This window comes from Salminus brasiliensis, chromosome 4 (genome assembly GCF_030463535.1).
Source record: "Salminus brasiliensis chromosome 4, fSalBra1.hap2, whole genome shotgun sequence".
In the NCBI taxonomy this organism is placed as follows: domain Eukaryota; kingdom Metazoa; phylum Chordata; class Actinopteri; order Characiformes; family Bryconidae; genus Salminus; species Salminus brasiliensis.
This window is the reverse complement of record NC_132881.1, coordinates 7,235,879-7,262,618: the sequence shown is the minus strand read 5'-3', so window position 1 is coordinate 7,262,618 and position 26,740 is coordinate 7,235,879. Positions and strand designations below refer to the sequence as shown.

At 43.5% G+C, this 26,740-nt stretch overlaps 1 protein-coding gene and 1 non-coding gene across 4 annotated transcripts in view; both read left to right on the top strand.

Moving 5' to 3' along the window:
* macrod2 (mono-ADP ribosylhydrolase 2) overlaps nt 1–26,740 on the top strand; it is a 931,382-nt gene that overhangs the window by 411,712 nt on the left and 492,930 nt on the right. The window lies entirely within an intron of this gene.
* Nucleotides 8,856–8,929, top strand: trnar-ccu (transfer RNA arginine (anticodon CCU)). The gene has a single exon. It is a non-coding gene; the product is annotated as a tRNA-Arg (tRNA).

Here is a 26,740-nt window from a genome sequence, read left to right as displayed (position 1 = left end):
GATCGATGCATCTCATCTAACGTGCCTGAATTGTGTGAATGTGTGTGTGAGTGTGTGTGTGTGTTTTCTCTTTTCTTTCTTTCCTCCTGCCTCATGAAGCATTGATTTATCAGCTTCTCTCACAGCAGTTCATCACTTTATAAACTTCATCAGAGGAGTTCTTCGCTCAAACAAGCGCACATTACTCCTTAATAGCGATCGCACAAGAGGAAATGAGAAATTGCGGGGACGGTCCCGACGAGGGCCTGCTGAAAACCGGCCGGTCCGATTAGCGATTAGCGATCCGCAATTGTCGTAAATCAGCCGGAGAGGTTTCAGAGGTGCCTCTGCAGTTTCATCTCAGTCAGCCATATTATTTCGCTCTTAATAATTACAGGAGGAAAAAATAGAAGCCTTCCCGGTACCACAATTAGACTCTTTCCCTTAAGTGGAAATTATTTCTTAGCCTCAAGCTTGCGTTACCGACTTCTCTTCCTCTCTTCGGTTCTCTACCCCCCCCTTCTTCTTTCTGAAAGGACGAAGGGCTCTTACATTATACATGAAACCCATTTAAGTCAGCCTACAAAAGTGACGCGATGCCCAGCCTTGCCCTCACAAACGAACAAAAGCCTGCCAGTCCGTTTAGCACAGAAGATTAGGAAGGCCAGCCCCTTCCATTGCACTCTGACTGTTGTTGGCAGGATGACTTTGGCTTTTTCGCTTTTAGTCTCGGAGGTGCTGTTGTTGGGATCCTAGCACACGCTATAAGTTCACATGCTGCAAGTATATCTTTAATGAGTTAAGAATGGAGAATCGGTCATTACTGCTGGCAGAGTTGCTGGAACGAGTCTAAAAGGTGTCTTTGCAGCCAAGACCTTCAGGAAGGTTTCTCTGATGGAGGAGTGGTGGTGCACTGTTCTACTGTGCAGCATTGCTTACATGCAAACGTGATCTGCATGAAATCAAATGGGGTCGTCAGAAGGACATGGTACCTTGCGCCATATTACCGTGGCACTTGTCCGTTTGAAAAGATTCTGAGCCTCTTTGACAAGAACCAAATTGTGATGACTAGACGAGTGACTGGGTCAGAACATCTCCAAAACATCATACAGGCAATAGTATCTACTAAAAGTGGCTTAAGAAAGGAACCACCTGTGAACCAGCTAAGGCTCATTGAGGCGATCCATGAAGGCCCATTCTCACAACTAAAGGATCTGCTACTAAAGTCTTGGTGACAGATACCTAAGAACACCTTCAGAGGTCCATTCATAGTCGGATCTGTTGTGGCGGCACAAGGGGGAACTACTCTGTATTAGGCAGATGGTGGTAATGTTATGGCTGATCGGTGTAGAAGCAAATTCGAGAAGCAAATGTAGCACAATCAGTCAAGAAATGCAGAGTGAAGCTTTTGGAAAGAGCCCCGCAGTCCCTTGGCTGATTATTTTATTTCATTTTATTATTCATTTATTATTTATAATTTATATTATTTATAAATAACCATATATTTTATGATATTACACTGCTCATATTGATATTTTATATTAAAAAAAAACACATTGAATACTGTAATTATTTGTTCATGGTCCTGTTTGAGATTAATTTTTAATTTTTTTTAAAGATTTTTTTTTTTTTTTTACTCAAACCTTTGGATTCTACTCTTTATTACCCACATACACCTGGAAACTACATTAGTGGCACCAGCCGAGCTGCCGGAAAGTGGTGTGTGGTCTTTGCAGTTGATCACTCTGTTCTGGGTCATAGAAGTGCTCTACAAAGTTGTTCCTGACTTAAGTTATCCCCCCAGTCTAGACGGCCGGAGTTTTATAAGGGGACTGGAACAGGTGTTCTGGGGCCGTTCTGGCTTGACCTCTTTCTGACTGGTTTGTTAGCTTGTTTTATAAGTGTAGCTTTATACAGAACCTTGTGACCTGTGCGAGTCTCCAGGCCAAGACCTTGCCATTTCCGCTGGCCTGATATGGCTGAAGACTTGATCACTATACATGCATGAAAGTTACATAGCCCAAACAACAGCAATTACCACCTCATTATCGTCTCATTTACCTTGCCAGCTGCAGCGGACCGTGCTTAGCATCCTATCGCCGTTTCTTTATCTGAATCACTTAATTGGCCAAGTACACCCAAAAATTGGCACTGTTGGATTCCTTTAAGTGGATGCTTAAAAAAACAACAACAACAAAACAACTCTTAATAAAACACCTGCTTAATTAAAGGGTTCTTTATGTCTCTTTTCTTCCTACAGTTTTCAGAAATTCATATCATATAATGTTTAGGATGTAAACAAAGTCATTAGAGTAGTTTGGTGTAAAAGAAACGTACAGAGTCAGAATTGTTCACAGCAATGTTCATGGGAACCGGACATCTGGCATGTTAAGGCCTCGTCACAGCTACAATAAAGAATCTTAAGACATGAATTATGCATATCTGATACCAGAGACACTGTTTTAGTATAATTTTGTAACAGGGTATTGATGAGAACAAATAAAAATAGAGAAATTATTATTAGTAGTAGTGATATTTTATTTTATTACATTTATTTTCTTTAATTTTTGCGTATTATATTTATTGTAATTTATTGTTTATTATATGCATCATTCATTATATGCATCAATAACATTACATATACATTTTTATGCTATTTATCATCAATCAGTCATATCAGTCATTGCTCAAGGGCCCAACAGTGGCAGCTTGCCGAGCCCAGGAATCGAACCCACAACCCTGTTATCGATAGCCCGGCGCTCTAACCGCTGAGCCACCACTGCCCCATATCAGTCATAACTGGACTAAATTCAGTGTTTTCCACTATTCTATGGAAATAATCAAACACACTCAGTTCAGTTTTTATGGTTTATTTATTTATTTCCTCCCTAAATACATCACTGTTTATGTTTATTGGGCTTTTACCAGGCTTTTACAGTGGCCTTTGATTTGGCTATTTGCTAGAATCCCTGGCTCCCTAACTTACTGGTCATGTTTTTCTTATTCACATTCTTTTTTTGCAATTGACTGGACATTAAAAGTAGCAGGCTAAGAAGGCTGCCCATTCAGATGAGGCTAAGGACTAAAGCTAACACTGGAGTGATCTGAAACACCTGAGGAAAGACTAACGAGGACTGCCTGCTATCAAGCTAACTGTCAGCAGCCAAGCAGAAAAGCTCTGCCACTCGTCTTCACTGCTTGTTAGACATCATGCTAACATGTGCATTAGCAGGTGTACTAACCCAGAAAATGTTAGCTTAACTAATAGCCAGCATTAATCCCTGTATCTTAACAAAGGTGCAAATGTGTGAAGCCAATCAGATTATTGTAAAGGATTTTTGAAAGTCCTTTATGCAACGCGGTCAAAGCTGTGAGGGCACGGGCAAAGGTCCCTCCCCATTACAGAGCGGTGGGCCCGTTGAAATGGTGCGAGGGGGAGAAGAGAATGCACTGGAGGCGACGACCCCTCTCTGAAATGGCTTTTCTATGTGTGCTGCAAAGCCGCTGGACTGCATTTTAAGGAATAATGGAATCGCTGCCTTCTCCCCGAGAAGCCATTTCAGTGTGGTAATATGATGGCGCAGGGGGCATCTCTTTGAAGGTGACTTCACATGGCAGCATCTTTCTTTTTCTTTGAAGGGGAGGTGCACCTCAACCTGTTTGGGACACAAACTGGCCTAGCAATGTGGATGCTGGAGGGGGACGTGGGGGCAGAGTACAATTGTTACAACTAGCCCCATCAGTGGGGTTGTTAGTAAAGAACCTTCATGTGATGTAGAGGGTCTACATCAATTTGCAGTCTATACCAGGCAGTGGTTGTGGGTTCGATACACGGGCTCGGCAAGCTGCCACTGTTGGGCAAAGGTGCTCCAGTTTCCATATATGCACTGTATGGACTGTAGGGAGGAGTTTTGAATGCGTACCTGTGTCCCCTTACTATATTAAATGCTCTTGTATATCAAGAAAGCACAGCGAATTTGGTTTTCCATGATATGGACCTTTCAAAACACGGTAGATTAAAAGCTTTTGACAGCCAGTGTGTTTACAGTGAAGCAAAACTTGAGAAAGTGGAGTGATTTCAAAGAAAGGTAGATTGATTGGTCCTACTTCATTGGGATAGTACACTTTAGCCCCCTACAGATTATCAATAAATGTCCAAATTTGCAGGCTAAGAAGTGCGTATAATTCTAGGACCAACTTTAATTGGTACAGGACTTACATTACATGACATGGAGATTATTTTAAGTTTAAAAACCTGAACATCAGTTAACTTTACAAACAAGTTTTTATTTTTTATTTTTTTATTATTTTCCTTTATACAAAAGGATTTTGCCTGTTTGCAGAAGCTCGCGAAATGAAGAGGCCTAGTGCTTTGCAGATATCAATGTTTTGTTTGGTTTGCCGAGCCGCAGTGGGCTTCTTTTCCGAGATGTAAAGGTTCAAACTTTTTGTTTGATGTCCGGGCTCTATTTTTTTTAGGGCTAAACTGAAAAAATGTCAAGAAATATACAACCCAACATGCTTGACTTTTCTTTGCGGCAGATTTCTATTCTTAAAAATGCCATGAAAGGTTCTCTGCCAAAGAGATTAGCATCATTTGATAAAGAACCTTATAATGGATTTTTCTTTAAGGAACCTTGTCTGTATAATATATATATAATGTATTTATATATAATGTATAATATATATAATTTTGAGATATTTGAGATATATATATTTATTTACAGTGAAGCAAAACTTGAGAAAGTGGAGTGATTTCAAAGAAAGGTAGATTGATTGGTCTTACTTCATAGTACACTTTAGCCCCCTACAGATTATCAACGGATGTCCAAATTTGTTAACAGACTATCTGGTAAAACTCCAATGACTTTTTAATAGTGTTAGTGTTAGGATTAGGATCGGTGTGAGGGTTGGGCTTGAGCTTTTTTTTTTTTAAGTGGATTGAATAGAAGTTTACTTGAATGTAGGTAAAATATCTAAGTATCTACAAAGCATCTGAGGCTGCAGTTGTTGGATGTACAAGACAGTGACTTGGTTGTATGACTGTCAGTGAGGGATTGTATTGGGAACCCTATAATAGATTAAAAAAATAATATATATATTAAATATATTAATAAGTGTTTGTAAAGTTTGCTGATGTTCAAGTTTTTAAACTTGAAAGAAAATCCATGTAATGTAATATAAGTCCTGTACCAATTAAAGTTGGTCCTAGAATTATATGCACTTACTTTTTCTAGCCTGCAATGTGCAACTGTGCAGCTGATTGTTGTAAGACTTCTTAGTTTGTGCTTTTGTGGACATTTTAATATCAATCAGTGCAAAAATCCAAATAATTCCACGATGTTCAGAAAAGGCAACACCTTAGCAATCAGCTAGCAATTATCTAGCAAGCACCAGGAATGCCATAGGTTGTATGGGTGTCAGTGAGGGATTGTATTGGTTACCATGTTCTATCACTCACTGATCATCTGCCTTTAAGGTCCACCTAATTAATAATTCCATTATATGGGTGTATAAATTCATAGTAGTGCTGTCATGCACAATAAATCACTCACCCTCTACACCAGTAGCTTCTGAGTGGTGGACCAATCTCAGCACAGCAGTGACACTGACATTGCTTAGCGAAGCCTCTGTTGGAGTAGGCCTTCAAAGTTCACAAAAACCTCATGTAGGCATGCTGGAACAAGTGGTGTAACGATTGGTGTGTTTTCACTATTAGTTTGAGAGTGGTCCACCATCCAGAAAATACCAAACAACTAACCACTGATGAGGGGGTTGATAAGGATGACCACCTCGAATTGCGCATTAACAGGCTGGAGTTACCGCCAGCAAGGTCGTTGTTTCTAATAAATCGACTGGTGAGTTCTACCGCCTCTAGTTTTACGTTTCTGTACAGATGCTTGCTAGTGAATTTGTCAGTGTATCAGAGTTTATTGTCTTCCAGGCCTCGTGACGCTTTATCCCAGGCAAAAGCCTCATAAATACTCTTTCTGTTAGTCTCATCCAGAGCGAGATGGAGACACAGCACTGCATGTGCTTTAGTGATTAATTAACCATACGAGACCAGAGCCTGGCTGAGAAAAGCCAGAGCGATGGGCCCCTGTGCAAACACAAAAGGATTTTGCCTGTTTGCAGAAGCTCGCGAAATGAAGAGGCCTAGTGCTTTGCAGATATCAATGTTTTGTTTGGGTTGCCGAGCCGCAGTGGGCTTCTTATCCGAGATGTAAAGGTTCAGAATGAGTTGGATTCAGCAAAGGCAAACTTTTTTTGATGTCTGGGCTCTATTTTTTAGGGCTAAACTGAATAAATGACAAGAAATGGACAACCCAACATGCTTGACTTTTCTTTGTGGCAAATTTACATTCATAAAAATAAAGATGCCAGGAAAGGTTCTGTGCCAAAGAGATTAGCATCATTTTATAAATAACCTTGTAATGGATTTTTCTTCAAGGAACCTTGTCTGTATTTGAGATGTGTGAGGGTAAGAACCTCCATATAATGTAAAAGTCCTGTACCAATGAAAGTTTGTCTTAGAATTATATGCACTTACTTTTTCTAGCCTGCACTCTGGGTGTAATACAAATGAAAGACAAGAACAGTGCTGGTAATAGTGGATAGTAGACTTGTTAGTTCATGCTTTTGTGGACATTTTATTAGCAATCAGTGCAGATGGGATGTTCATAATGCGATGTTCATAATGCTACACAACACCTACTTAAGTCATTTTTAGAACAATTGAAATAAACCCATTTAAGTTTCACCTGGAATATCATAGTGACTTGCATCTTGCAATCTGCTTGCAGCACCTGGAATGTCATAGCAACCATATAGAGACTCTCTACATGAGCAATACCCTAGCAACCCCCTGAAACACCATAGACTTGCATTGCACTAGAAAGAGATACCATAAAAACTGTCACTGTCAAACACCACCTTAGAAATCACCACCACCAGTACCATAATAACCACATAGCAACATCCTAGCAACCACCCTCAGCAAATCCCTAGCAACTAGTTACCAGACTGCCATAGCAGTGGCTTAGCAATATTTATCAGTCTAGTGTATGCGTTATAAAGTGTCCACTGTCTGGAAGCACAAGGACGGTATGTCTAATATGGCAGATGGCGTATGCATGTACACAGCCAATACAAAGCTTTCACAACATAATCTTCTCCTCCCTTTTAGACACATAATTGGCCTCTAAAGATACAGGCTTGGTGCTATATGTGTTTCTACATTCGTTTCTCAAGTGTGTTCATGCAAATGCGGGGTATTATCATGGGAAGCTGCAATTGCTCCTATTAATCAGTACGGTAATAATAAACAACCCAAGAAAGATGTCTGTGCCGGGCCTCGTGACCCTAAACGCTCTGCTCCGGTATGAAAGAAATCTGAATACGCTTATTCAAGGCTTTTTTTTTTTCTTTTTTTTTTTTCTTCATGTATTTTTACAGTTTTAGCAACTCCTTCGGGGGCTCTGCTAGGTATTTCTGCTCCCAACCTCTTTCATCTCGCTTTCTTTTCCAAGCATTATTTAATACGCACTGGGTTTTCCTTTTTTTTTTTTCCTAAGAATTTGGAGTCTGAGTAATATTTGCACATTTTCACATGAAGGCCAGTTTGTGTTGCACCATGACATAATCTTTCATATGGGAATATTATATGCAGTTATTTTCATTATACGAATACATCAGTCAGCCATAACATTAAAAACAGTAAGTATCTGGTGAAGTGACGTATGTTGGTAATCTGGTTACGATGGCATCTGACAAAAGGTGGGATCTACATATTAGACAGTAGGTTAACAGTCAGTTCTTGAAGCTGATGTGAACTTTGATATGCAGGGTTTAGAACCTACCAGAAGTGCTCCAAGGGAGGACAACTTGTGAACTGGTGTCAAAGCTAAACCTATTTAAGTTTCACCTGGAATATCATAGTGACTGCTTAGCAACATCTTAGCGACCATCTTGCAATCCAACCTGGAATGTCATAGCAACCATGTAGAGACCAGACCCTCTTGAGCAATACCCTAGCAACCACCTGAAACACAATAGACTTGCATTGCACTAGCAAGAGATACCATAAAAACTGTCAAACACCACCTTAGAAATCACCACCACCAATACCATTATAACCACATAGCAACATACTAGCAAAGCCCTAGCAACCAGTACCACCGCACAAATTACAGGACTTAAAGATTCCGCTGCTGACGTCTTGGTGCCAGATACTACAGGACACCTTCTGTGGTCTTGTGGAGTGTATGCACAAAGGTAATATACACAGTACTAGGCTGGTGGTTTTAATGATTTGGCTCGTCAGTGTATACCATGGCCAATGCCATATTATTTGGCGGTGATCCTAGTGGTCCAGTGGGCTAGGGCGCACAGACCACTGTGATGGAGGATCGCTGGCTTGAATACCAGCTATCAGCAGCCAGAGTCAGAGAGAGCACAGTTGGCCTTGCTCTCTCAGGGCCGGGTTAATGGCACTTCTTCCCCACATCAGGCATCTGTTAGCTGTTGTAGCTGAGCTGGGGAGCCGAGCTAAAGATGCTGCATCAGCAGCAGCTTGAAAAGAGGCGGTGGCTGGTTTCACATGTGCAGAGGAGACATGTGCTAATCCTCACCCTCCTAGTGTTGTTGGGGGCATTGCTAGTGATAGGGGGAGTTCACATGAATGGGGATTGGGAGCTAAAGTAAAAGGCTAGTAGGCTATTGCTGTTGCTGTTTGGCATACCTATCCCTGCTGATCTGCACTGGTAGTCTGTGTGACAAATGGAAATACACGATTCCAGCATCATGTATCACTCTAACTACCTACCACACACACACACACACACACTTGTTCACGAACCCCCACTCACATAGTGAGTAGCCCCAGTGGCCTAATGGATAAGGCACTGGCCTCCTAAGCCAGGGATTGTGGGTTCGAGTCCCATCTGGGCTGAACCACTAGCAGAGTGGCGCAGCGGAAGCGTGCTGGGCCCATAACCCAGAGGTCAATGGATCGAAACCATCCTCTGCTAGACCTTGTCTCATTTTAAGGGGCAGTGGTGGCTCAGCAGTTAGAGCGCCGAGCTATTGATAACAGGGTTGTGGGTTCGATTCCCAGGCTTGGCAAGCTGCCCTTTACCCTCTCTGCTCCCCGGGCGCTGAAGTTGGCTGCTCACTGCCCCTAGTTCTCTAGTGTGTGTGTGTGTGTGTGTGTGTGTGTGCTCACTACCACAGGTGGGTTTTGCCTTTACCTTTACATAGACAGCGCTCACCCTCTGCAAAGACCTGGGAGAGATTAGGAGAAGGGTAAGTGCCTGTCAAACGTGTACGTCGCCAAGACGGCCCAGCGTTTGATTGGGTCAAGCATGAGCACCTTTCATTACCGCCGAACGGGACGGGGATTGGTGGTGGGGTGCTAGTGTTTCCAGGACGATTCCAGGCGAGCCATGTGTGACGCTTTCGGAGTGAGGAGCCTAAATGAGTTACTTGATCACTGCGTTGATCCTTTTCTTTCAGAAGGAAGCCGACACGAAGGCCTTTCTAGTTTTTCTCCGCTCCCTGTGAATGTAACCATTAGTCTAATTTGCATTCCATTCTTCATAGAGTTAAAGCACCTTTGAAGCGATGCTCCCCAGCCTGGAGAACCCAGGTGCTCGGCTTTTTGGTCGTTGATGAACGAGCTTGAATAGGCCTTGCGTTTTTGAAGGTAGAGTCATTAGGGGAGAGTCTTTATCCAGTGTCTTCGTGTGTGTGTGTGTGTGTGTGAGTGTGTGTGTGAGTGCACGTGGGTGGGTGTGGATATGCGAGTGTGTGTTTAATTACCCCGTGTCAACATCCTACAGTAAATATCTCTCGCCTCGCTCTCCTCATTTGCGGAATGACTTTAAAATGGTTCGGTCTTAATGAGCTGCAGGCGAATTCTGCTGTGAATGATGTAGCTGTATCAGGACAAACTTCTGAAGCTCAGCTCGTCTGCTGAAGATGATTCGAGAGCAGATGAGCTGATGATGGCTTTTGTGGTCTGTCGATATGGTGTCTTATATTTATTGTCTCCTTCAGTTTGCTTGAGATCCTTCTTGAAGCTGATGTGTTGGACGCAGGAAAAGTGGGCAAGCGGAAAGATCTGGAACACTTTGGCAGTCCAGCCTGAAGCACTCCTTATAACTTCGGCGTGAATGGGCGGGGCTAAACTTCAGAAGGCTCAGTAAATCTGGTGGTTTTTGTGACATCACAATAACTTTAAGCTTCTTTAAGACTGATATATTTAAATGACCTCTGTCCTGATTGGCTGACCTGAATTCAAGAAGCAGTCTTGGCTGAAACGCTTCTTATAACTTCGGCAGTAATGGGCGGGGCTAAACTTCAGTTGGCTAAATAGGCGGGTGTGTATATAAATCTGTTGTTTTTTGTGACATCAGAGTAACCAAAGCCTCTTTAAGACTGATATATTTAAATGACCTCTGTCTTGATTGGCTGACCTGAATTCAAGAAGCAGTCTTGGCTGAAACGCTCCTTATAACTTTGGCAGTAATGGGCAGGGCTAAACTTGCGTAGGCTAAACAGGCGGGTGTGTTTATAAATGAGTGTTTTTTTGTGACATCACAAAAACTATCGGGCTCGTTCAGGCTGCTATATTTGAATGGGAATGAATGGTGCACTGAATGAAGCTGGACAGTGTTTACGTAGATGCTTCATTTATGCAAATGCTGTGGACCTTTTAAACCATACATACATGGACATCCCCTCAACATTTGCATTAATGTTGTACCCTTTCTACACACACATTCAAATTCAAAGCCTTAATACACATACAGGTACGTCTTGTTATTCCTGATAACCAGCTGAGTGAAGTTTTGACGCCGAAGCTGATCTTAGGGCAGTGTTTAGTGCACGGAAAGGAGGTTTCACCTGCAGTTAGTCGCGTGAAAGTCAAGCCAGCCGGCGTAAAGAGTTGTATTTCTCCCCATGGTGAAGCTGCGCGGAGTTTCGAAGGCCGACCCTAAGCGTGTCAGTTGATGAGAGGGGTTAGATGTGAGCAGTAATATGATTGTGTTGTAATTAAATTAAAATGTAATGTAGCGCTACCCAGTAGACCAGTCTGAGTCTGTATGAAGCATTTATTAAACCCCCTACTGTGATCAATTATGTTGTCAAGATAAGTTTTCAGAGATGCGCTCGCTACATAATACACCCTTTCTCCTCGTAATTACAGTAACACGATTACACACACACACATACGCATGATTGGCTTAATACACACACAACGATCAGCTTAGGGCACACACTCAATTTCCTTAACACACTCATGCAAACCAACCCTACAGCAGTGGACCTACTGCACATATACATCATTGCCTTAATGAACACACACACACACACACATACACACACTAATCCCCTAAAAATTTGACCCCAGTGTTCACCTTCTATACACACACACTCAGTTGCCTTCATACACATACACACTCTTGGTTCTTTTAATGTGAAAACATGAAGAAGCTTTTTTAGTTCTTTTTAGACCTTTAAAGGTTCTTCAAACGTATTTCTTATTCCTACTCATTCATACCTATTTTTTATTTCTATGACAAACATGGTTCTTTATGGAACCCAAACTGGTTCCTCTATTGAATTTCTCAAAGAACCCCTTTGAAGCGCCTTTATTTTTGGAATTCATTTGTTCCAAACATCCCCTTTAACCCTTCAGATATCATACTTCCCTTTTTTTTGGTACTGTGCCTTTAAAATTGATATATGTTAATGAGCTCTGTTCTGATGTAAGAGCTGAAACTCTCCTTATAGCATCAGTAGTGAGAGTGGGTGGAGCTAAACTGCTGTCTTTAGGCTGATATTTCATGCAAATTGTTTTCATGACCTCACAAAAAACTTTGTTAGTCATTAAGATATGATAATTTAAATGATTTCTCTTTGATTGGCTGCCTGTATTGTGTTTCACAGCAGAATAAGTTCAGTCTGAATGGCTGAATAGGCGAATATGTGTCTGTGCATTGTTTTGTGTGACATTGCAAATATATATATATATATATATATATATTTATTTATTTATATATTAGCCAATCCCCATTTATGTAGCTCCCCCCTCACTAGCAATACCCCCAACACTAGGAGAGTGAAGACTAGCTGCTCCGACACATGTCAAGCCAGCCACCTCCTCTTTTCCAGCTGCCGCTAATGCAGCATCGCTAGCTAGCCAGCACGCTCAGAGAAAGAGTGTGGCTCCCCAGCTGTGATACAACTGCTGACAGACACCTAGGGTGGGGAGGAAGTGCCATCAACCCACCCCGGAGAGCTCAAGGGCAGTTGTGCTCTCTCTGACTCCGGCTGCAGGTGGCAAGCAGCAAGACTCTGGATTTGAACCAACGATCCACTTTATTATCCATATTATCTCTGTTCTCATTGGCTGCCTTGTATTGGGCCTCATTCAAAACACAGTCTGGGCTGAAACACTCACTTTGTGAGTGGGTGGAGCTAAACTGCTGTCAAACGAAACCCCTATTTAAAAAAAAAAGCAAGGGAAATGTAGTGTGTACCCTTTGTGTTTGGGTATTACACATATTTGTTTTGACCCCTTAAAGTTGCCACTGACATATACACACCCCTTACCACACACACATGCCCACACACACATTCACACCTCTACATTCGGACCCTGGGTCTCTAATTCTGTTATTTATTAACCATAATGTAGTAACTACTATGAATTATTTGGTAACAGTTTAGGATATGCTGTGGGGTCCCACAAGGTTCTATGTTAGGGCCTATAAAATATACATTTTTAGGCCCTTAAGGGGTTCATTAATGCATACACATGCACACCGCCACCACAATTGTATTATTACACATAAAGACATACACACACACACACACACACACCTCACACTCTCTTTCCTGAGTATACACACCCCCACATAGGACGGCCTTAATACACACAACATGCAACCGTTCATGTGCCTCAACACATACATTAACATTGCTTTAACACACACTCAAACTCTCACACACACACACACACACACACACACACACACACACAGGCTCACAGAAAGACTCTGCAATGCCTCGTAACTGGTGAATAAAGGCTGTATTTTCCTCTCTCTGCTCCGGCTGCGTGTTCCTGCTGGATTGGAGCTGATCATTTCCTGTGCTGCAGCACTGCGACAGGCCGCTCTGCCCGGGGCTCTATCCCTATTTCATGTCAAATTATTTCGCTTTGCCCGAGAGGTCACCTTGGCTCAGAGTGGAGAGGGGAGAGATGGCCCGCAGCGGCCGCCCCGTTTGAAAAGCGAGCCTGTTTATCAGTAATGGAGAAGGGGCTTTTGAGCAGACACAAATAAGCAATATCACGCTCGCCGCGCAGTTAAAACAGTCATTTGTTTGCCTGCCGTAGCCTCGGGTCTGCCGGAGCCTCGCTGCTCCTCGTTTCTCGCAAAAGCAAAACAAAGGCGCATCGTCTCCTTCCCCGACGAGGACGCGCGCTCCGCCAGACGCTCCTTTGGCTAATGGAGAGAGAATGGACGGAGAGAATGGATGGAAAGCATGGGGAGAAAGGGGAAAGGGAGCTGTGCGACAAAACGAGTGCTTCTGTGGCGTAGAAAGCACTTCAGTGAAAAACATGTTACTGCAAACTGGAAGCATGACTTTAACTTAGTGTGTAAACAACAAAGTGTCGAAATGTACCATTCACAGTCCATATATGGAAACTATGCTAAATTGCTGAATTTTCTCAGTCAATCAATCAATAAAGCATCCATCCAGCCATCCATCCATCCATCCATCCATCCATCCATCCTCTGTTTCAGACTGACTGCCTCACTGCAGTAATACAGTCCAGATTGAAATTACTCCAGCCTGTTGTCTTAAGGAAGTCTTAAAGGCCGTATTGTGTGAATATGGTCAACGTCTCAGAGTGTGGCATTCACAGAAACTAAGCCGCAAAAGCTAGCTACCCAGTTTAAATTCCTTGTTAAACCAACATTGTTTATTTAGCCTACAGCAGTTTGTCTCCACCCATTCATGCAAAAGTTCATAAGAAATGGGTCCGAGGGCACGAGACAAGGCATCCAACCAGACGTCATTTATTCATATTAGTGCATTTTTTTTATTAATCAATTTTTTTTTGTTGTTGGTTTTTCCTTCCCATTACATCAAAATTACATACATCATAGATGCACTGGTACAAATCCACCCATACAAACATTCCCACCCCTCATATCACTTCACCCACATCACTATCACGACCACACCACACCAAGGGCAACAGCAGCAAGGAGATACTCTCTCAGATTGAGAGGAGGACACCTTGAGAGGAACCAAGACTCAAAAGGGGAACATATCCCATCCCATCCCAACCCAACCCAGAAAAAATGTATTAAAAAAAAAATAATAATAATAATAATATATATATATAAATAAATGACCTATGTTGTCCTGGATTTAAGGTAGACCAGAAATTCTCCCCAGTACTTCTTTTATGCACATAGAAAAGTATTGCTATTATGTCCCCGTAAAAGCAATACTACATTTTTAGCAGCATTTGGTTTTAGCATTTAATGTTTTTTGATACATAAGACCCACCGTATCATAAATGGACCGCGAGACACTGCAGAAGTGAAAGGTGTAGGGTAAACACATAGAAACTGAATTACTGAACTCACTATCCATCAATATTGGCTTCATTTAGCATATTACATGTGCAATAGAGAGCGTGTGCCTGAGAGAGAGAGAGAGAGAGAGAGAGAGAGAGAATCAGAGAAACAGAGAGAGAGAGAGAGAGAGAGAGCAAGCACAAGAGACGGAAACAGAGATCGTGTCGTGTCGAGTGAGACTATATGAGACAGCATGCGAGAGAGACATTGTGAGCATGTGAGAGCCACAAAGAGTGGGAGAGAGAAAGCTTGTGTGCTATAGAGGGCATGAGTGTGAGAGACAGAAAGAGAGCGCGTGTGAAAGAGACAGAGTGGAGAGTAAGTGTTTGCGAGAGAGACATAGAGAGCATGCGAGAGCCTTGGGAGAGCATATGGCCAAAATAGAGAGAAAGCTCTCAGAGAGAGCGCACGGAAGAGAAAAAGGCCGCGTCGGAGGGTGAGAATATGCGAGACAGCGTGCTATAAAGACATGGAGAGCATGCAAGAGCCTTGAGAGAGCATGTGGCCAAAAGAGAGAGGGTGAAAAAAATAAGAGACTGCGTCAGAGGGTGAGAATATGCGAGACATCATGCGAGAAAGACATTGTGAATATGTGAGATCCAGAAAGAGAAAAGAGAGAACAAGTGCATGAGAGAAAGTGAGAGAGAGAGACAGAGAGCGCGAGTGTGCGAGAGAGAGAAATACAAAATCATTCGAAACCTAATATTACGCCCGGCCTCGTCGGCCTCGGGGTGGAGAGAAGATCTTCATGGTTCTCCATAGTACTGAGAATCATGTACTACCAGGTTTTCCATCGCAGAGAAGAACCTCATACTTCTTTATGAAGCCATTGTCTTTCCTGAAGAACCTTGAAGAATCTTTTTTTTAGTAAAGCTTTCTTTCTGAACACTCTGGCGTTTAGGGGCGACTCCGCAGGCTCTGGCTATAATGCAGGAATGAGGTGTTGGAGACTGTTATGTAGTCGCCCAGCGCAGTGACACGCCGAGGTCTTTTCCATGAGGCCTGCTGGGAGAGATGTTTGTCTTCTCTCTCGCAGTGTGCAGCACGTTCTCGCCTGAGAAATATCACCTCAATCAAAACACACACATACACATGGCACCAGGACATGAAACCCCAGTCCTATGAATGCGGTTTTCTTTCTGAAAGGTGATACATAACCCCGGATGCCCCGCTGCCTCGGCTATACACATAGGAGACGGTAGTATTTTCTTTTTTTTCTTTTTTCAGCACCTTGTCATTGTTTTGTTATCTTTCAAAAAGATGTGCCGTAGGCTAGAATCCTTTTTTTTCCCCTTGCAATCTGCTGCTGCCATTTTGAAGCGATGCAATTAAGAACAACTCCCTTCCTCTCTCTCTCTCTCTCTTTCTCTCATCCTCACTCTCTCACTCTCTCACTCTTTCGCTCTCTCGCCCTCATGCCTTTCTTCCTCCAGGAAAGGATTAGTTGTGAATACCTGTCTGTCTTTGCTGCCTGAGTACCCACACTAATGAGGCTGATTTAAATGCAGCTTTTAAAAACTGCTAAGCAGCCGCAGCACGTTTTTTTATGCGCAGCTGAAGCTCCATCTGCCTATACGTCCCTTTCCTATGGCAGGAAAAACTTTAAGTCCAGACGTATGGCATTCGGCGAGAGCTTTCAGACTCGCTTCAAACTTTAAATTGGGCCCAGACGATCTGGAACGACGTCCTGGCCTATCAGTCAGACGAGAGCCTCATTTCTTCACCAATCTGACCGTTGACTTAGAAAAGACTATGCAGAAAACTGTCCAGCAACCTCAGAGTTTTGTGAGCGTCCTCGACTCGCGATGGAATTGGAATGTTCTCTTGCTTCATGAGGACCACATCCTCTGATAAGGTTCTTGACGGATCTGGCGAGAGGGATGCCTCCTGAAGAAACAGAGTTCAAGTCCCAAAGAGTTTGAGAGAGGCCTAGAGTTCCTAGAAATCTTCTCATCTGTCCTTCTGCAGTGGTGGTACATCATACCATACCTCTGATAACTGAAGATCTTGAAGGATCTGGCAAGAGAGTCTCATTCTATAGGGACCAGAGTCCAGTTTCCAAAGAATTTGAGAAAGGCTTACAATTCCTCTCGTCTGCCCGTCTGTAGCGGTGGTACATCATACCATACCTCTGATAACTGAAGGTCTTGAAGGATCTGTGAAGAGGGTCTCCTACTATAGGGACTAGGGTTCAGATCCCAAAGAGTTTGAGGGAGGCCTAGAGTTCCTAGAAATCTTCTCATCTGTCCTTCTGCAGTGGTGGTACGCCATACCATACCTCTGATAAATGAAGGTCTTGAAGGATCTGGCAAGAGAGTCTCATTCTATAGGGACCAGAGTCCAGTTTCCAAAGAATTTGAGAAAGGCTTACAATTCCTCTTGTCTGCCCGTCTGTAGCGGTGGTACATCATACCATACCTCTGATAACTGAAGGTCTTGAAGGATCTGGCAAGAGAGTTTCATTCTATAGGGACCAGAGTTCATTTTCCAAAGAATTTGAGAAAGGCTTAGAGTTTTTTTGGTCTGCCCATCTGCAGTGGTGGTACATCATACCATACCTCTGACATACCATCCCTTCTGCCCATCTGCTGTAATAACTAAGGTTCTTAACAGATCTGTCAGAAGTTTCTTGATGCTTTCTACAAGGACTTGAGTTTGCATCCCCAAGAATTTAAAAGTGAAAAAAGAGTGGATGGTTGACCAGGTTTTTCTGATATCTACCATTGGGACCATTGGGTTCTTGCAGCAGGGCATTGTTGCCATCAGCAGTTCTCAGCACACTGTCATCAGGAAAAGAACAATCGCCAACTACGGCTGTCCACCAGATCTACATGGATTGCTTCTTGAGCTCCAGAGTGTTTACATACATCTGTTGAACTATTTAACATTGTGCCTTACTGTAGCAGATAGCTCAAAGCCGAAGTGTCTGACTTACCCAAGTTAACTGCCCTGCCACCTGTGGAGAGGGTCATGGATCGGCCCCCCTGCCTAGCTACAGTCCCACTACAATCACAGGGAAAGCGAGATGCTTCAGCAGCCCTTTACAATTCTTTTCTATGTGTTAACCAGGTAAGTTTGAGGTACAAGTTCCAGTGTGCACAATTGGGGACATTGGGAAACACAAGTTCCACAACAGTTGGTACTCACCAAGGTGGTACTCCAAGTAATGATCTAAGTCCATGGGTCGACATCAGCTAGTGGACTAGAAATGAATGGAATTCCTTTGGCACTTGTAAGTAAATGTAGGAACCACAGGCTTCTATGCTTGCATCTATCCACATGGTCCATAACTTTAGCTGTTCGCTAGTGTTGTCACACTCCCTGAAGACTGCCAGGCACAGCAATGTTCTACATGGCCATAACGCTACATACGAGCCAAAACAACATTTCCTCCCCCTCTGTGATGCTATTCTAATTCGGCTAATCAGCAGGGAGTCGGGTTCCTGTTGAGTTTGCTTTCTCTGTTTCCTTCCTCTTCAAATACTCACTCACTCACTCACTCACTCTTTGGTCTCAACCAGCTCTGTTGCTGTCTTGGATGACCGTTTCTGAGAAACGCCCCAAATCTGTTCAATTTCCCACTTGTTCTCCGACAGTTGGACAAAGGCACATGGCACTTCTGTCTTGATCCAGCTTTGTCGTTTATTCTGCTCAGTCGCGAACCCCTTGTTGGAGCCTTACTGGGGCTCCTATTGCTTTCACCCTGCTGGTGAAAAAGCTTCCTCCTAATGGCGGGAGGTGATAGATTAGGGGAAAAGGTGCTGACCGGCTCATTCTCCCTTCTTCCCAGCGCGAGGCCTTCATTCAACCCCTCCTATCAGCCCTTAGTGATGAATGGGATGCTGCACCACGTCCATCTCTGCACCAGCCCGCCAGCCCGAGTGTGACGTGGCAGAAAAGTGACGCACACAAACATAAGGGTAGGGCAGGGGAAGAAAGAGGGAGCCGGCAAGCGTATTGTCCTCGGCCTCCCTGTGGTCACCCTGTCGAGGTCGCGCACAGTTCAGCAGCCCAGCGCCGGGTGACTAATGATAGATTTCCTCCTCTTTCCCTCCTTCATTTCCTTCCCCCCATGTAGTTGCTCCTTTGGCTTTCTAGGAAACAAGCTTCCAGGACATACATCAGCACCACTGACTGGTCGCCTAATTTAGATTGTGGGCAGACACCTCAGGAGGGGTCAACCTTCTTCCACCGTCTTCTAACTTAACAGTTAGGTTAGGTTTCATTCATTATGCACACCACAAGCTTTGATTGCGGATCAAGCACGGGCGTCTTCTGGAAAGTTCAAAGCCCGGTTGTTACGGGGCCTGGGCCATTAATGGGCTTTTGTCTTATGTAGAGTAGGGAACGCTAGCTACCTTTTTAGGGTTTTCCGCAATCAAAGGATCGCTAATGCAATGGTTCCCTGATTACAAAGTGTACAAATAGCTTGTTATCTGCCGTTTCTTTTGTCGGTAGGATTTTATTTTTAAAAAGGTGGGATGCTCTGCCAAGGCATTACGCTCCGTGTCCTCTAACAATGATCTCCTTCATGCTCTTCAATTAAGGAACTGTCTAGGCTTCTGTTGAAGGGTTTTTTAGTGCGCTTCAGTAGGCGGGAATGAGCAACGTTCTCACAAAAGAAAGCCTTTCTTCGGCAGGCTCCCCAAATGACTGCTGCTTTAAGGAGCCTTGGCGGATGGCTTGCTAGTGACCATTTGGACAGGCCTTGCTGGCACACGTGAGCGTCACGTTTGAAGGCAGCACAGCACTCCTGGAGTTGCCTTTCAGCTCCAGCTCACGTGCAGAGCGTTTGATCGGGACTTGAAATAGAAGCGGGCGCTGATCGCCCTCCTCTCATCCGCAAAGTTAACGTGGAAATAGGGGAGCACTAAAGTTTTACGACACCCAACTGAAACGTGGAATCTACTTTAATGCACGTGATAAAGAATTCAAGAGCATGTGTTGGGTGTTCCCAGTGTGCCATATGAGCAGCATCTTACTGTGCAGGACATGTATAGGCATATGCGATAAAGATTGGCCCTAAGACCGGGCCTCCACGTCCCAGTTTTAGTGATTGGCAGCGGAGAGGCAGAGCATTGAAGCCCCCTGCACACTCTGCTGCTTTTGCTACTGCACTCGCTGTTGTCATGCAAGAGAGTTATTGTCTTGTTTACTTGCCAGAAGGTATCTTATATGTTAATGCCGGTTGGCCACATGGCCTCAGAAATTAATGAGTTTGCCTCCAGCTTGGACGAGCTCATCGTCCTAATGAACACTGGCTGTTTCCTCCGTGACTCTCAGACCTTCAATAATAGAAAATGCGAGGCCTTACTGATTCCTTGCTATTGCCGTCGATTTGTTCATAACCACCTCAAGTCTGCAGATCCACAGTACGCTACCAGGCTCAGTGGCAAAGAGAAGCGAATGTTTTCGCAGCTATTGTGTGTGGATGCAAGAATTGGGATCTTTGCAAATCGGATCTGAGCCAACTTGAGCCAGTGTGGTCGTTTGTTCCACAATACATGCCACACCATTCAATGAAAGGGTATGTGACTTTGCTTGAAGAAGGATCGATGTGGCTTAGGATTTTACTGGATAAATGTGGCTTAGAAGTCATTTTACAACCCTGTTATTTTGCCTCAGAATGTAATATGCAATTAGTCCTTTAATGCGGGGCTTATATATGTATATAAAAAACTCATATTATTCTTATTCATATTCAGTATATATATTCATACTCATACTCATTCACTTCCCTACATTCCACCTTTCCTGGATTTTGCTTCATCATGCGGCACTTTTGAGCCCCCCTTCTGCAGACGCTGGCACAGGAAATGCCACGGCCACGAGTCCTGGTTAGCGTAGCAAGTGTTGGCGGCATGTGGCCACGCTGTGCTGATGCTGTTTATTTTTTTAAAGCATTATTAACAGCCTTTTTTAGTTATTCTGCCATTAGATCTACTTTTCCCATTAGAATCTGTCTGTAGCTCTAAACAGGTGCTAAGCGCCTGCCTACCTTTTCACCTGCCACTTAACCTTTCTGAGTGTTTAAGTAGCTTGCACTCTCTGACCGCTCCTGGGCAGGGAAACCTAAGTGTGATGTTCTCAAGCAACAAAAGAAGGCAAACGAAATGTGTGAGCTGAAAAAAAGGAAGAAAGAAGAACCTGCATTATAGTTACTTGGGCGAAGCGGTGTGGAACTGTGCATGGAGCATGTGTTGAGTTTCCCACGACTACATCCATTCCTTTTAAGTATTTTCAGTTTACTTAGCTTTACGAGTTTGCATTTCCCTTAGACAGCATCCATTTGGAGCCACAACTGAAAGAGGTTTAGTTGAAGCTCCCCCCACCCCCCCCCCCCTCCCATTTGGAGAGCAGGCCCCTGATACACTTTCATACTGTACACTGCAGAAATGTGTTTTTTTGGGGCTGGGAGAAGGAGTCGCTTTAGCCCAAAGGAGCTCTCGCGCTCTCTGTTCTCTCTCGCGCAGCTCTTCAAAGTAACGCGGAACGACACGCACTTCATTAGATGTGTCTTTGACTGAAGGCTGCAGAGGCGCCTTTCCGCCACTTCCAGCACTTAGGCCTTCATTTCTTGCACTGAGGGAATCAATAAGGCGTTGTTTTATCCTTTTCCGAGCCGTAACCGCCGTCTCCGTTTTAAAGCTCGGCTGTGTGTGTGTACGTGCGCGAATCTGCGCTCGGGAGCGTGGGTACGTGTTGTGGAAGAGGTGCGCGGGTGTACCTGAGGGCATGTGGAATATGTGTGTGTGTGTGTGTGTGTGTGGGAGTTAGAAAGAGAGTATAACCGTCTCTGTTTAACCAACTGTTCGAGCATGTTAGTATTACATTTTTGGAAGAATGAAAGGAAGAGAAGCTGTGCTTATTCACATTCTCCTTCATAGCGTTTAGCAGGCCCTCATATCCAGAGTTACTTACAGATATGCTAAGTTGTCCACTCAGAAAATACCCCTAGCTAGAATCCAAACAATACAACGATGCATAATACAGTATAGCCAACAGCTACAAACAGTACAATCAATTATTATTCACTATTATTTCATTATTTTCCTTCACATTCTGCTAGTTATGGGAATATGAGTTGCTACCAGGCCTCGTGATTGCAGCTTTTTTAGAAGGGGAGCTCAAACTCAGCAACTCAGCAAGCACTGAAGCGAAAGCTATGGGGATCAAAAAGCGATGGGGGTAAAAGCTAACACTAGCCAGCTCTAGCTTTTACTGTCTCTTCTCTCCAGCGTCCGGTTCCTCAAACACAATCTGGAGTATACCTCGGTCGAATCAAATTGGAGCTAAACGCGCATCACGAGGGAAAGCAAGGGAATATGGGTTGCCAGGCTTTCCCTGTTCCGGTGATCATAAGAGGGGAGCTCAAACTCGGAACGCAACAAAGTAAAAGTCTGGGGGATCAAAGAAGGATTCACGCTGGAGTACATGCTAACACTAGCCAGTGCTAGCTTTTACCATCTCTTCTTTCCAATGTCTGATCCGTAAGGAGCTAGGGAGATCAAAAGCAAAAGCAATGGGGTAAACGCTAACATTAGCTAGTGTGTCTGTCTAACATCTGATCCCTTGAAAACAATCTGGAGAGACTTCAGTTGAATCAAAATTGAGCCTAACACACATCACAAGGGAAAGCACTGGGTACTTTTTTTATTTTTTATTTTATTTTATTTATTTTTTTTATTTTTTACTGGAGGACTGGTTTGAGAAAGCCAAACCTGTGGAAAAGAGGGGGAACAAAGCTACAAGATAACACAGCTACCCCAGTCTTTTCAGCTTGCTAATTGCACATTGCGCTGAGAGGACACAACAAGAGGACAGCAGCACTGCCCATTAAGACAAATATTATGTACAGTAATAATTACGCTAGTTTTGCTGCACCGGTAAATCTTCACTATGCTATGCGCCTACTGTGAGGCATCTCAGTGCTGTAAACCAGCCAATATCCCCACACACTTTTTTTTTGCTACAAGGAAATCAGTGTGTTTCAGTCTGAGGTTGAGTCAAACAAAAGGTTGGTAAATAGGCTTGTAAAAGCGAATATGGACATTTACACCCCAGCCAAAGTTACAAACGTACTAAATGCATGATAGCTTTAAGCACTTCTCAAAGACAGCAAGGGTTCGAACACTCAGGAGAAGTTTGCAGAGGACAGAGAACAGTCTAGAAACTTGTCTTCCATAAGAAACGCACTTGAACCTCAAAGGCCTCGAGGTACGGACCAGGTTTCTGACCATTGCCTACGCAAACCACAGTGGCTAATGCTAGACTTTCTACTACTTTGGCCAAAGCTAGCATCTGCTGATAGCCTTCACATACGTAGTTATGACCGGTAGATCTCCATTGAGTAATTGGAGAATAAAAGCTTCGGCTTCACGTTCCAGTTTTCTTTGAGCCAAGAGCAAAGAGCCGGAAGAACGCAGGCCCTGATGTGTGTGACAGTGCTAAGGGCTTGCTGGCCAGCATCTCTAGTGCTAACACACACCTTCTGCTGTGCCTGTGTGCTGTGAGGGGTGACTAAGTGGGAAATGAGCTGTGTAAAATGATCATGAATACACCTGGCCCACACACTACCTTCTGCCTCGAAGTGTGCTGAGCCCAGTCCTTGCTCTAACATACACTGCCACCTCCAGGCTCGATCACGCCCCCCTCATCATTTCAGCCTTCAGGTCATTTTCTCTTCATTCAGAATCACTCATTCATTCACCCTGTCTCTCTGGCTGTGTGAGATGACAGTGCAGACAGAAGTCATTTAGAATTATTGTAAATATTTACAGAGACATTTTGGGGTTAGCATATTAGTTCAGGCGTAGTATACTTTGAACTGTGCTCCACTGAAGGAGTTGTGACCTAATTAGCGCAGGTTTACAAGTAAGGCCTTGATGCCTCAACAGCCTCAACAGGAATCCATCATTTATCCTGGAAACATGGACATTTTTTAGTATTAGTATTACTGGAGAAAGCTAAGTTGTTAAACCACTAAACAAAAACAAAAAAGTGCTTTAAATTGAAGAACCAATTTTGGTTCCATAAGACGAACATAAGGAGATGTGTGAAGAACCCTTTGAGGGTTTAAAGATATGCGTAATATGTCCTGGAAAAGTGCTGGAAGATGTTTCCCTAAAAGAAAAGAGGGGGAACCCTGATCAGGCCAACTAAGGTACTCAGATGGGCTTAATGGTGGTTTCACAATAATAGGAACCACTACAGTGCCTTTAGTAAATATGTCCATTAGAATCTACATATTTTTATAGGTAATGTTGATTATATTGTATTAGAATTCTCTGCATTTAGGTCCTAGCCTTAGCTAGTCAGCTACAGTTCCAATGTAAAACAATGGCTTTGGCATCATACAGTGAATCAGTGCCATTTAGCATGAAACTTTTCAGACTTTTCAGATCTGGTTCCTACCACCACCACCACAGGGAACAAGTCTGCCCTTCAAACCCTTTAGCAAGTTTGTCTAGAGCAGAGCACTTCACGTTAAACCTCTCTGAAGCTCTGAATGACTTTGTTGAAATTTTAACAGGTAATTCATACCATTTCTACAACTAATTTAATATAAATAGATATAAATAGAATGTGATTGTGTTCGCATAGCACCTTTTAAAAGTGATTCAGGCGGCGTGTTTACATGTAAGTAATCTGCTAATGCCAATAAGCCAGTAATCTTAATAAATTACTACTACTAATAATAATGATAAGGAGTCCCATTTCGTTCTGACTACATAATGCAGGCAGGTCTACAGCTATGCAACCCACCTTCAAACCCATCGGAAAAGAAAGACGTGACATGGTGCCTCATGTCTCATGTAAAATTGTTATTTTGTTTAATAGCTCAGTTATTAGTCTAACATCTAGGCTTCTTTTTCTTATCTAATTAGAGGTTGAATCCAGTGTACAATGTGTCATAGCTGTGTAGTATGAATCTGGCTGTTGTTCTTTACATTGTATCAAACTCCCCTGACAAATTGCCTAATAGAAATGCTCCAAAAAGCCTTTTTACATTGACTTCCATGGAAAGTTCGAGTTTGAGTTGTTTACATGACCACTTGAATAATTTGGTAGCTTCAGAAATCACATGAAGGGTGAAATAAATCAACTTTTTATGTGAATGTTTTAATATATAAAAGTTAAAATGGTTAAAAAAGTTCAGAAATGAAAGCTAACATTTTTTCAGTTTTAATTGATCTCAAAAACTAGAGCCCGCGACAGCGTAGCCCCACCCATTCATGTCACTGTAAAGCCATAAGAAGCGTTTCAGCCTGGACTGCTTCTTGATTGAGGCGTAATTTATGGCAAGCAATCAGCACCAACAACAACTCATCAACATATATTGGTCTTAAAGGAACAGTGACAAATACACAGCCAGTTTAATAAGTGGATAAAGAGACTCTGGTAAATGTTAATAAGGGAACCTCTGGGAAATAACAACCACAACAAAAAACAAACAAACAAACAAACAAACAAAGGTGAAAACCATGGATATAAAACACGGGCCCTTGTGTTAAAGTGTGTTAGACGCTTAGTCTTTTAGAGAATATGTCAAACTTCTGCGTTCTGCGTTTTCAGTTGAGTCAGTCCTGTTATTTGTTATTTTGTTGTCTGTTGAATGGAGCACCACTCCCTGAGCTTCATCTGCCACCTCTCGCGCCTCTCCATCATCCCTCACCTGCTAGCCTGCCGCGGGGGGATTAGGATGCTGGGCCGGGGTCGTTAAGGAACCGCGGTTTGCTTTTCAATTACGACACCGCTGTTTTTTTGGGGGAAGGGGTGGTGCAGGAAGAGGGAGAAAACGTGATTTAAAATGATAATGAAGCAGTTATTGTCTGGAGGAGATGGGGAGAACGTGGCGCACGGCTACGTGGAGGGTCGTAAATCTCCCGCCGTCGGCCCGCCGAGAAGAGACGAATCTCTGCGCCTGCCTGCCTGCCTCTCTCTCTCTCTCTCTCTCTCTCTCTCTCTCTCTCTCTCTCTCTCTCTCTCTCGACTGCCTTTCTCGCTCTCTGTCTTTGTTTCGTTGGAGAAATGAGCTCAGGAAAGCCTCCTAATGTGGCAAACAAGTGGTCTGATGAATGGGCACGGCGGCGGGCCTCGTTTAGAACGTCTGCGTGAGAGGTGGTGGTGGGGGGGGTGGGTGTGTGGAAGAGCTGCAGTCGAAAGTGGTTGATGACTTCGTATAAAAGCCGGCTTTCCAACTCCAGAGCCCGTCTTTAGGGCCGTTATCAAGGAGGTTTTGCGCCGCCGTCATCTTTTCATGTCCTGTTGACTGTGCCTTGAGATGCCTCGCAATCATCGGCCTTAGAGAGCCGCCTCCTCCAGCGATTTTTCACTTGCCATGGATTCAGTGGAATGCCATTGAGTGCTTGCTCGGATGGCGTTTGCTTAAGTGTAGATATATTCATTGCCAGCTGCACAGAGGGGGGAGATCTAGTTGAATGGGCTGTGGAATAATATGCGTATACACTGTGTAACTGACGCCGGCAAAGGTCAGCTAAGATGGTGACGTCATGCAGAGCAGTTTAGCAAAGCAGCGAGCGTTTAATAGCTTAATACACAGCCAATAAAGCCCTATAGTTCTCATTGTTTATCCAGAAACCAACTGTTGTGAGTGCACTTTTGTGCCACATGTTGTTGATAGGGCATAAGGCTCACTCGAACAAGGTCTCAAGGGACCTCCCGGTTAAATAAAGGTTAAGTAAATAAGTACGGAGCATTTTACACATTCATTTCACAGAGCGTTGCAATAAAAAGGCAGGAAAGGGCTGCAACAGGTTTGTTTGCGAATGAATAGAAGGCATGTGGGCTTTGTAGAGCATTTTAAAAACACGCTGTAACAGACTTGAGTTCTTCATCTGATAAAAGCAGAGGCCATTCTAAAAACATTGCCCATCATTTGTGCTCTATTGGCATAAAAATACACAGTCAAATCAGTATAATAATATTGGCACTTACTTAAATTTGGGAATGCCCACCCTTGGCTCGGCTGACTCTAGCAAGACATTGTTGCATTGACTGTATTAAGCCAGAGGCACGTGCAGTGCGAACGGCGTTCGTATCCTTGCGTGAGGTACGTTTTCGGGCCTTAGGTTACGGAA